The sequence below is a fragment of the Lichenostomus cassidix genome, chromosome W (genome assembly GCF_008360975.1).
Source record: "Lichenostomus cassidix isolate B80296 chromosome W, HeHo_3.0, whole genome shotgun sequence".
NCBI lineage: Eukaryota > Metazoa > Chordata > Aves > Passeriformes > Meliphagidae > Lichenostomus > Lichenostomus cassidix.
Window position 1 is genome coordinate 13016885 of NC_139510.1, and position 12935 is coordinate 13029819.

A 12935-nucleotide genomic window follows, 5' to 3' on the forward strand; every position below is an offset into this window, starting at 1 on the left:
AATACTTTTATTAATAGGGAAGAAGAGGAAATAAATAGAATGAAGAAGACAGAAAAAGAAAAAGAGGGGAGAGAAAGACAACAAGAAAAGGAAAGAGGTGAAAGAGAGACAACTACAAAAGGAAAAGGAGAAGAGAAAAAGAAAACTGGAAAAGGAAAGGGAGAGGAAAGAAAGAAAGAAAATGGGAGCTGGAAAGGGAAAAGAGAGAAAGACACAGAGTTGCAATGTTGAAAGCAGTCCTGCAGAGGATGCTGTCCAATTGTGGAGCAGGGAAAAGCCTTGCTCCAGAAGGGTTATGGCTGAATCAATGCACATATTGTAAAGGTTTTGGGCACTGGAGAAGGGACTGTCCCTGGAGGCTGAGGGGGGTGTGGCAGGATGCTCCCCCCTCCCCCTTCTCTCTCTGATCAGTCCCAAGAAATGGATGGCTCAACTTAGGTTGATAGCCTATTCAACAGCTATCTAATGCTGTCGACTGAAAGTCTGAAAAGACACTCCCCTGTGGAATGTAGAGAGAATGTGAGAAATTTTCAGTGACTACAAATACACACTTTTATCCTATAAAAAGCTCACAAAATCTCAGAAAGGTAGCTTTCTACATGGACATTGGAGCGTGAAGTAAAGTCTTCTCCCCAGGGTCTGAACGCAGCCCTGTGGTTACTTCCCTGGGATTGAGTGAGGAAGTCTTAATGTATTCCAGCTCCAAATTGAGTTTGGTAAGATCATTGTGTTTCCTAGATTGTATTATTCCGGCTAACTTATAGGTACCTTTCTTAACTTGCATTTCAGCTAGCTCAAGCAAGCATTTCTTAACTTGCATTATAGTTCAAGCAAGCATTTCTTGCATTTTTAACTATTTTTATAGTTCAAGCAAGGTTTTACCCCATAATTGCATTTTTAGCTATTATAGTGTTGCAATTATGTATTCATTGTGTGTCTATGTGTGTCAATCTGTTCTATGTTTGTATGTTTGTTATGTTCTGTGTCTAATAAATGGTATTTTTAGACAAATCGGCCAAATATCAAAGAATCTTGCAAACGGGACTAAGTCTTGGGGAACTAGCTATTTTAAAGCCTGGTAAACTCCTGTCTCCCATGCAAGACATAATTGGCGCTGTGAGCAGGATATTTGGCAAACGATTTAAGAAATTAACAGCTAAAGAGCTAACATCTTATTTTACGGAGGCACAAAATTCACATAGCTATGAGTAACTCTCTATATTGTGTAGTATATAAGTGTCTAGCTTCTTTGTTCTGTTATCTCTTACGTCTAACAAACCATTTTACATAAAACCTAAATCAACCATCATTAACTTGCAAAATGACACTGGGTTTAAAAAGTGCTGGTCACTAAATAGATTGACTGCCAATTGCCAAAGGCCTAGGCAATAAGCAAAAAAATCTATCCACCCTCTGTCTATAAGCAAGATGTGTAACAATTACTAGTAAAAAAAACTTACTTAAAACACAGATGTTACACTCTGCCAATCAGACACTAGCTTAAAATAAGAAAAATCCAAGGAAAAATTACATGAAGCACAAAACTTACTAAAAATTAACTAAACTCTCATGTACTTGCTTTATATCTAAGAATTGCATGTAATTAGCAAACAAAAATGATAAAAGAAATTCCAGACTTAATAACTCCACCTAAAAATGAAAATGATGAAATTCAGAAAAACTCTGATAAAATTAATGATTCAAATTGATTTAGCGTAAAATAGAAATTACTAATGTAAAAAAGCTAGAAGCTGGATAATAGTAATAATAATATTTTTTAAGCTGATTCAGAGAGTCAGAGATTGTATAATGATTTACTAAGATATGCCAGCTGCGATTCATTTATTATTTTCTTAATGAATATGTGCCTACTTGGTACTGGGGAGGATAAGAGAGGAAAGCCAAGTAATTGAGAGAAACCACCAAGTGTAACTGAGCATCCTGCCCTTGGACCCCAGGACTGGTACGAGTCGGTTCTCAGGCTTGGACTTGGACCAAGGACCAAGGGAGCATGCGCAAGGGAACAGGGTGAACATTTCATCGTGATGAAGAGGAGGGAATCTGTCATAATTAATCATGGGGACCCTTCCCCACAATTAATTTGAAGACACTGCGCTTGCGTGAGCATATTTAAATGAACTTTGAACTCATTATAATACGAAGCGGGGATAGGTAATGAATATGTATAGGGGCTTTGTCTAACTTTATGCATATGTAATCTGTAACCTAATATAAACTTAGTGAAGTGCCGCTGAGGGTGTGCATGTCTTTGGAGGGGCTACCCCCCATGCACCCCAGCTGGAATAAACACATACCTACTTCATAACTATCTGAGTTGTGGAGTCAATTCCGTGCTTCAAAATGTTGAATTAAATCTTCACAAAAGCATAAAAACCCCTATCTCTAAAAAAAGGAAAAGAAAATCTCTTTAGCAAAAACAGTATGTGTGGGGGGAAGCGGAGAAACAAACTCCTCTGTTTCAAAGGGAAAAAAAAAACTCTAAGCAAAATTCCAACCCTCTCTCCCCCCATCTCTTTCTCTCTCTCTCTCACATTCCTATGAAGCACGGAATTGACTCCACAACTCAGATAGTTATGAAGTAGGTATGTGTTTATTCCAGCTGGGGTGCATGGGGGGTAGCCCCTCCAAAGACATGCACACCCTCAGCGGCACTTCACTAAGTTTATATTAGGTTACAGATTACATATGCATAAAGTTAGACAAAGCCCCTATACATATTCATTACCTATCCCCGCTTCGTATCATAATGAGTTCAAAGTTCATTTAAATATGCTCGCGCAAGCGCAGTGTCTTCAAATTAATTGTGGGGAAGGTTCCCGATGATTAATTATGACAGGTGCGCATGCTCCCTTGGTCCTTGGTCCTAGTCCAAGCCTGAGAACCAACTCGTACCAGTCCTGGGGTCCAAGGGCAGGATGCTCAGTTACACTTGGTGGTTTCTCTCAATTACTTGGCTCTCCTCTCTTCTTCCTCCCCGGTACCAGGTAGGCACAAATTCATTAAGAAAATAATAAATGGATCGCAGCTGGCATATCTTAGTAAATCATTATACAATCTCTGGCTCTCTAAATCAGTTTAAAAATATTATTATTACTATTATCTAGCTTCTAGCTCTTTTACATTAGTAATTTCTATTTTACCCTAAATCACCTACATACCTTTCACAAACGTCTAATTCCTGGATTTACTCTTATTTCTTCTCGTATATTATCAATATGCTTTAAAATCTCTGGCGTGTGTATGTAGTGTGCGTGAAAATGTATAAATTAAATCATGTTGACATGTATCTCGGGGACACCCCTATAGTATGATATAAAAAGTGTGAGATGAGAGTGAGGTGAGAAAAAAATGAGTGTGAAAAACACGTGTTAAATGCTACGTCTTTCTGTATACCTCTAAAATCCTCTTAAAACTCCTGTGCTCTTTTTGTGCTAGATTTTAGCAGTTGCAAAGCTAAACATAATTTCTTTTTGCTTTACCTGTTTGGTTTAAAAGTACAGCATCTAGGATGCTTCCCCCACATGGGCTATTCCGAGAACAGCCAAAGTTAAGTTTTGAAATGCAAATGAACCATTGACAAGAGAAAGAGAGAACAATTACTTGGTAAAGAGGAAAAGCTGCAAAACCGGTTTTCCTGTCCCTTATACCAAACTACCTTCATTTACATATTAAAAGCAGAGATATCTCTCTCTCTGCATTGCAAGAAAAAGCAAGCAAAAGAAAAAAAACACTGCAACATGTATTTTAAACTCTTAAGATCAGAGTTGACGAGTTTTAAACTAAAAAATATACTAATAAAAATTAAAAACTAACTAATCAAAGAAGAAAACAAAAAAAGGTATATAATTGATTAATTAGCACTTTTAAATTAGTACCACATAGAGATTGTAAGCAAAAATTAACACGCAAAAAAGAAAAGAAAATCAAGTTTTAGTAAAAAGATCTAAATTGTTCTTTCTACAAACTTCAATCCTAACAAACCCTATAAGTTTGTGAGATGATAAATTAAATAATTGAGTAAAAAAAGAATTAAATTAATGCAACTAACAACTACATCACCTTATATATCAAAATAAAACTTAATAACTAATTTAGAGTAACATCTCCAAAACATCTAACAATTACATTTAAGCTTTTTCCAAACAAGCCAGACCCAATAAAGCCTTGCAGACAAATAGTCCTGGCTTACCCTAAATTCTAAGGTAAAAACTGTAGTTTACTAATGCTTCAGCCAAACATATTGGTGTTGTGTATGAAGTGCAGAGCAGTGACTCTGAATATTGAATATGAAAGAAAGTGATAAAAGAAAGTTTTGGAAAGTGCACAAGTGGGAGAGTTAAGGGCTGTGTTGCTAGCAGTAAAGAAAGGAGCAGGGAAAGTGTATAGACTTTTGTGCTGCGTGATGTAGTAATGCAATATTCAGATCTCCATGTGCTCCCTTTGTTTCCCCACTTGGTGTACCATTGGTTCATTTTAAAATATGCTCTGCTGTACCCCAAAATCTATTGGTGGGTTCCCTATGCCTGTCTTCCCTTCAGACTCCCCGGGACTGGCTCTAGGGGAGACAGTCCCTCCCCTTCCTTTCCCTTTATACGGCGATGTCCAGATCTGCTCGAGGTCTGCATCTCTGGGCTGGCACCCCTTATCCCGTCCCTGCCTTTCCTCCCCCCTTCTCCTCCCCTGCAACCCCCTTTTCCCCGTTACCCCAAATAAACCAATCTGCCAGAACAGAGACGGAGTCCAGTTCTTCCTTCGTCTCACTATATTCCTGCTTGAATTGACGTGGTTGGAAGACTGCCGCCATGCCGCAGAACCTCGGGGGCCGCCCGCCCCGAATTCGGTGGGAATTACAAGAACCAGGGACCCCGGTCCGGAGGGGAGCCGGCCTGTGCCACCCTCCCAGACCACGTTACAACAGCGTGTGCTAGAGTCGCACAGTGGTTGTGTCAGTGGCAAGTGCTGAATGGCAGGTGAGTGAGAAGAGCAGTTTGGCAGAAGGGAGATTGAAAGTGGCTATTAGCTGAAGCTCGAAATCGAAAAAATCCAAATAAACTGAGTTAAAACACATCCAAATGACCACACATTGCAATAATTTTAAAAATCTATCCCAAATTGGGATTGTACCAATGAGGCTAACAAATGCTCGAGGGCCCATGGCCTAAGTAGCTGCTGATTCTTATAGCTATCAGCATAAAATCAACTCCCAATGAGTGTTTCCCCTATAACAAATCTGGTTTTGCTGAGAGCAAAACTCTTATTTCCTCGCAAACCACCCCTGCACTGCCCCCGTCTGACAGCAGTGAAAATAGCGATGTGTTTGCAACTACAGGCCAAAAGGGGGAATAACAATTCTCAAGAAAACATATCTATTATTGCTTAAATTGTATTGATTTCATTACTCTATTAACCTTAAATGTTTAAGTATATTTTCACTAGATAAAATCTAGGTGTGCCTCAATGAGAAAGACAAGCTACTCAAGCAACAAGAGAAGAAATCTCTTCAAACAGCAAGAAAAGGCTGTTTACTACCTACACAACTAAAGAAATGAATTAAACCTCCTGAACTCCTGCAAGCGAAGAAGCCAACTCCAGACAAAGAAACCATACTGGACTGCATAGTAACTAATGAATTTACTATAACTGAAATATTCATTGTAATATTGTTTACATTTTTCTTATGCTTACAAGTTATTATTTACAGTAATGCATTTTGGCTAATCAGCCATCTCAACAAAATTCTAACAAAACCCTAATAATTGTTAAAGCCTCTGTATATACAGATGTCTAAAAACACCAAAAGTAGCTTCACACCAAAAAATGAAGTTACCTAAATGTATCTGTCAAATTATAGTAAAAATCTATTCCAAGTGTCATTCATATCTAAACATAGCTAAGACAAGCATGTTAACCACACACTAGTGTGCCTATTCTAAACAATATAAAACACTACTAACTTTGTAAAAATAAAACTAAAAGAATTTTCTAATATTGATGTTCATTAATGATATATAAATTGTATACCAAAAAATTTGCAAAAATTAGAACCAACAAAAAAATATAGATCAAATGATGACCATCTTCTCTAAAAAGAAAAACTTCAAAAGAAAAACCTTGTTTAGTACTATTGGAGTACTAAATGATTCAATGATCTTATTATCTCAAATAATGTTTTATGTGTATATATATATATATCTCTTATCTAATTTCTGCAAGTATTACCTTAGTATATCTATGACTCTGATTGTCACAGTGGGAAAAATTTCATCCTAAAATATAACTCAAATTACAGAATCAATTTTGATTCTCCCAAAATAAAATATAAATTCTCAAATGGAATTATATTCCAAATAATTAAATAATTTTCATTACATCTTTAACTCCCCTGAGACAATCAAATCAATTAATATGTGTATGTGTATTCCTTTAAAATGTTGTAGAATTGTCTAACATTTAACATGTTAAGCAAAAACAAGTGAAACACTGAAGAAGACTGAACTAAAGAACACAAAAGAAGTAAAAGAATTGCCAACCATTGACTAAACTCTTGCAGTAACTACTATCAAAAAAAACTGCCTTCACAGACTCTTCTTCGTTCCTAATTTGCATCACATCCTCCTATGACCTTAAGATTCAAAGGGTGGACATAATCTACCCTACATGAACTTATATCAACATAAATAACTTGTTAAATTGTCTCCAATTACTATGGACATTCTGAAGTTAATGTCATATTTTCTAATCCCTTAGTTGTTACTACTAATGTTTCTTTTATATATATATATATTATGTTACATAATCGACTATATAAACCCATAAACTGAAGCAACAGCAAATGCTTCCTATTAATATCAATAACATAGTCAAAATTCCATTAGAGAATAATACAATTTAGAAACACAATATACACTAAAAATTTAACAATAATACATATATTAAAAACATGAGTGCTTTTTATAGCATGGAGGCAAGTGACACCTGCACTGTCACTTCATGATGTAAAAGTAGTGTCTTTGAGTCACAGGGGTGGATTGTGGCAGGATGCTCCTCCCTCCCCCTTCTCTCTCTGATCAGTCCCAAGAAATGGATGGCTCAACTTAGGTTGATAGCCTATTCAACAGCTATCTAATGCTGGCGACTGAAAGTCTGAAAAGACACTCCCCTGTGGAATGTAGAGAGAATGTGAGAAATTTTCAGTGACTACAAATACACACTTTTATCCTATAAAAAGCTCACAAAATCTCAGAAAGGTAGCTTTCTACATGGACATTGGAGCGTGAAGTAAAGTCTTCTCCCCAGGGTCTGGACGCAGCCCTGTGGTTACTTCCCTGGGATTGAGTGAGGAAGTCTTAATGTATTGCAGCTCCAAATTGAGTTTGGTAAGATCATTGCGTTTCCTAGATTGTATTATTCCGGCTAACTTATAGGTACCTTTCTTAACTTGCATTTCAGCTAGCTCAAGCAAGCATTTCTTAACTTGCATTATAGTTCAAGCAAGCATTTCTTGCATTTTTAACTATTTTTATAGTTCAAGCAAGGTTTTACCCCATAATTGCATTTTTAGCTATTATAGTGTTGCAATTATGTATTCATTGTGTGTTTATGTGTGTCAATCTGTTCTATGTTTGTATGTTTGTTATGTTCTGTGTCTAATAAATGGTATTTTTAGACAAATCGGCCAAATATCAAAGAATCTTGCAAACGGGACTAAGTCTTGGGGAACTAGCTATTTTAAAGCCTGGCAAACTCCTGTCTCCCCTCCCATGCAAGACAGGGGGTGACAGAGCTACCCCTACACCAAGACTGACAGGAATGGGGGGTGGAAACCCCAGCTGAACCCCTGGTTACCCATAGAGTTGGGGAAAGAAAAAATTGACTTTTTAATAGACACTGGGGCTACTTATTCAGTATTAAATATGAACCAGGGAAATTTAAGCCAAGAAACTGTAAACTATGTTGGTGCAACAGGGAAACCGGAAAAACAAATATTCTTTAATCCTATCAATTCCAAATGTGGCAATCAATGGATAACACACCAATTCTTACATATGCTGGAGTATCCAATTTCTCTTTCAGGAAGAGATCTGTTAAGTAAATTGGAAGCTAAGATTATATTCAAAAATGGGGACATACAATTATTGGTACCTGAGACTAAAGCCATCAAGACAAGAACTTTTTTGTTGTAGGGAATACCAAAACCAGACAACTCTGAAGGAATACCAGAAGCAGAAGAAAATGCAGTAACTCCCTTTGTTTTGGCCAGCAGAACTCCAGGACATTCCCAACAAGCTCAGCCTATAAGCATTATCCTAAAACCTGGATCAAAATCAGTAAGGCAGAAACAAAATCCTTTAAAATTAGAAGCTAGAAGGGGAATCGAGAGACTAATAGAGAATTTCAGAGAATTTAGATTATTTACTGAAGGTGAATCAGAATATAACACTCCCATTTTGCCAGTTACAAAGCCTGGGACAGACAAATATAGACTAATACAACATTTTTAATCAATCAATCAATCAATCAATCAAATAATTTAGGATATACATCCCATTGTAGCCAATCCTTATACCCTGTTAACATCCCTTATAGAATATCATCAATGGTTTACAGTAATAGACTTGAAGGATGCCTTCTTTTGCATACCTCTTGATAAGCAGTCAGAGCAGTTTTGCTTTTGAATGGGAAAATCCCCAAACTGGTCTAAAGACTCAGCTTACCTAGACTTTATTACCACAAGGATTTAAAAATAGCCCAATGATTTTTGGGGAATCAACTGGCAAAGGAATTAGATATGTGGAAGAAAGAGAACCCTGAAGGGTTAGTCCTACAATATGTTGATGACATCTTACTAGCAATTGAAATGAAACTAAGGAAAAGTGTTGGAAAATATAATTTTCCAGCAAAATTCATGCTAACCGAACAGAGTTGAGCAAGGTTTCAATATTCCCAGGCCTCAGTGAAATTCCGACAAGCTGCAGTGGTTGTTTGCCTGAGAATGTTTTGCGGGAAGAATGCCATGAGAAAGATTAGGAGTCAGGAGTGTTATGAGAAAAGAATAAGGGAGTTAACAAGAGGATTCCTGAGTGTGTGAGAACAGCTGCAGGTGTACGTGTGTATCTATGAATAGAAACTTCTGTAACGGTATATAAGTCTCTCGTTTAGCGAAATAAAGTCGGAGCTTACTTTATATCTCATATTGAGAGTGCTGTGAGTTTTCCCTCGCGCCGCATCTCGTTAAATGATGACCTCCGACGTGATACGGAGCGAGCAACGGACCCTGACAACGGAGTTTTACGACCCGGCTTCTGAGAGCGGCGCGAACGGAGAGGTGCTAGAGGAGTGCAGCCTCAGCGTGTCGTGTCTTTGCCCGAATTGGGAAAGGTCGGAAGACACAGGTGAATACCTGCCTACCGTGAGGGCTATAACTCGGTAAACTGCACAACTCTGGCAACTTGCGAGCCTCGATCGAGTGCTTAGACGGTGTTGACCAGGACCCTGAAAACCAGCTGGACCCAAAATGGAATCAGAGGTAGCCCGAATTTTATTGTTATGCTTTTTAGAAAAGCACGAACTCAGTAGCCTGTTTTATTTGGCTGGCCTGATGGCAGTAGGACAAGGTTATGGATTTTTTACAAATCCTATTACAGTATTCAGTGTAACAGAATGGTTGAATTACGGAGCTGTTTTGCTTTTGGACTGTGATAAAATTGCAAGAAAGCTTGGCAAATCATGGAGTAAAGTTGTAGCCTGCTTACAAATACATGCCACAGAGCAAAACCTTACGTGGCTCACAGCGCAGGACATAGTACCCGCATTAAGCAGAGAAAAGCCTGTGAATTACTGTGCCGCTTTTGATATGCGTAATACTTCAGCAGCCGCGGCACAGCTGCCAGGGAAACCCCCCCCACCGGGGAGGGGGGGGGAGAGACTACTAGTAACCGAGAATTTAAAGTTGCTCGATTGGATGAAAAATCTGTTCCTGTCTCAAAGTATCACAAAACTTGGCAATGTTACAACGAAAAACATCTTAGCTGCTTTGTTTGAGAGAGTTACTGTTGGACTTTTGCCAGAACAACTGAACGTTTTGTTAGAACGAGTTCCGATATCGCGGGTAAAGAAACAGAGTAACCAGAACTCATCCCGATGTTACCGATGTGGGAGTGAGAGACGCATGCAGAAAAACTGTAGCAGAAAAAGTTGGTGTTTCTACTGTAACAAAGATACTCACAGCACAGAAGCTTGCAAAAACAAAAAGAACAAACAGAGGGTGACCAGTGACCCGGGAGCAGCGGCGGCCCCTGCCCTGCGGCACGCCTGTGGAGGAAGTTGTTCCAGCCGTGGCTTCTGGCCGAATGACAACCAGAGCGGAAGTCCCAGAGGGTACCCCGGTGGGCGGAGTCGCGAGCCATCCACGCCTCCTTCACTGCCCAACTGTGATGTCTGTGATGAAACTCTAAACTCTACTGATTGACAGCTTCAGCAACGAACCAGAACTAACCAACAGCGTTGCCAGCAGAAACAGCCTGAGCAGAATGGAGCAGATCGGCTCTTTCTTCAGCCTGGCTGCACTGACACCGAGACCAAAGCAATTTACTAATAAAGAAGCATTGTAACAAGATATTATCCTGATAAAAAAAAAAAAAAAAAAAAAATAATAACACCTTGAATACTAAAAGCCTTAAATGAAAATTGAATTTTGCTAAAGCATTTGTGTGTATGTGTGAATGTTGTAGGCCTACTGAGAGTGTTTGCTTTTTGAATGCTTTAATGTGTAAATGAAAGTTGTGATTGATGAGAATGTGATTTTGATTTCTTGAGAGTTTTAATGTGTGAATGAGGACCTGTGAGTGAAGTTATGCTAAATAGTTTAAATTACTTGTTAAGTATCTTTAGTTAAGCATAGATTCTATTAAAGTAATAGTGAATTTAAATTCTATTAAGTTGTAAGTTCTGTTAAAGTTAAAATTCTGTTAAGTAATATTAAGTGATGTTAATTTTAAATTCTGTTAAGTTTTAAATCTTGTTAGAGTTAAGTTGTTAAGATAATATCAATTTTAAATTCCATTATAGTTAAGTCCTACTTGTTAGTTTAAGATAAGAGTTATTAAGATTAAGTTTTATTCATTTTTAGTGATATTAATTTTAAGTTTTAAATTTGTTAGTTTATATTATTATTCACAAAAGCTTTGTGGTTTTATCTTTCTTAGTTAAAAGTTAAGTAATAATATCTACTATTTTCAAATATTTCATCTCACCTTATATAGCTATCTACAAAAGTAGTAACATGTTAAGATACTCTTCTTATTGATATTAATCAAAGCTTGTTTATAAGATGTTTTAAGAAAACCCTTCCACTTAGCACCTGAGCTCTGGCCAAGCTTTGGTTCTAACTGGCTGGGAAACATGCCATGAGTCCCAAAGTGTTTTACCAAAATGTGATCAAATAATTTTCATTTACCAAATTGAATTTATAAAAGCTAAACCTTCTTCCAAGTAAACTTAGAGCCCTTGTCCGGAAAAGGTTCTCTAAGCTTTACCTGTGAAGTGAATGTTTTCAGCAATGACAATTTCTAAACCATGGCAACATATCTAACTTGTGAAATTTCCTTAGGTAAATTTATAGCAATTCTAATAATAACAATTACTTATAGCAAAGCAAATTAATCTGATAACAAGACAATGTCTGTTCTCACAAGAGAAATGGGGGAATTGTTGGAAAATATAATTTTCCAGCAAAATTCATGCTAACCGAACAGAGTTGAGCAAGGTTTCAATATTCCCAGGCCTCAGTGAAATTCCGACAAGCTGCAGTGGTTGTTTGCCTGAGAATGTTTTGCGGGAAGAATGCCATGAGAAAGATTAGGAGTCAGGAGTGTTATGAGAAAAGAATAAGGGAGTTAACAAGAGGATTCCTGAGTGTGTGAGAACAGCTGCAGGTGTACGTGTGTATCTATGAATAGAAACTTCTGTAACGGTATATAAGTCTCTCGTTTAGCGAAATAAAGTCGGAGCTTACTTTATATCTCATATTGAGAGTGCTGTGAGTTTTCCCTCGCGCCGCATCTCGTTAGACTAATGCATGATGATTAAGATATTTTATTTAATTTAATTTAGAGAAAGGATTTATATTTCAGTGTCTCTTTTGCAAATGAGTAACTACCTCTTAACTCCTTGGATATTTAGCTGCCTCTTCTTTTTCCTAGTAAGATCAGATCTCAGTTTCTTCAGCATCAGTTTGAAGTGACATTTTCCCAGATAATGTTTTCTAATCAGCCTTTCTGTGTATTAGACATGTGACTATGTGAATATAAAAATGTATTTTAGCTTAGTTACCTTCTTAGAATGCAAATACTATCAAATTTTGGAAACTGTCAGGAAACTGCCTCGTGTTTTTACACTGCAGTGTTGCAAACTGTCCCTTGATCTTGACTCTCGTGATTATGGCCTGTGATTCCCATTACTATACAGTGATGGCATTTTAATGATCATGCAACTGCATGGGATACAGGGAGATAGGGAAGAGAAGGTATTGCTAGCATGGTTTGATAAATGTGTGGTGAATAGGATGGGGAGCATAACATAAAACCGTTAGAGATGCTTAGGGGAGCCTGAGAGGTGTGTTTAACAAGCCCTACTCTGAGGATACATACAAAGGAGTGTGCCTTAGGAAAGAGGAGGGAAGTGGTGGGTGGGACACGAAGAAAGGTGGAAAATACCTTGGGAGAGATAAGGGTACATGGGAGAGCATAAACAGGTTGAGAATGAAACGTAGTTTATCTTCGCAAGGGAGAGACACTGTAGCACAGAGGGGACAGCATGATATTTCTTGCAACCTGGAAGACAAAAGGAAGGTAGTTACCTCCAGTCAGTGCATGTTTAGTTCTCATTTTGAGAAAACTGGAATGGATGCACTCCCA

General features: G+C 37.8%; 1 protein-coding gene and 1 long non-coding RNA gene across 6 annotated transcripts in view; one reads left to right on the forward strand and one right to left on the reverse strand.

The window, feature by feature from the left end:
• LOC146425527 (uncharacterized) overlaps nucleotides 1-4534 on the forward strand; it is a 79805-nt gene extending 75271 nt beyond the window's left edge. The window contains exon 3 of the long non-coding RNA XR_014846569.1: nucleotides 4430-4534. This is a non-coding gene — a long non-coding RNA (uncharacterized LOC146425527). The remainder of the gene's footprint in view (nucleotides 1-4429) is intronic.
• Nucleotides 1-12935, reverse strand: part of LOC146425525 (ceramide transfer protein-like) — a 323504-nt gene that overhangs the window by 224913 nt on the left and 85656 nt on the right. The window lies entirely within an intron of this gene.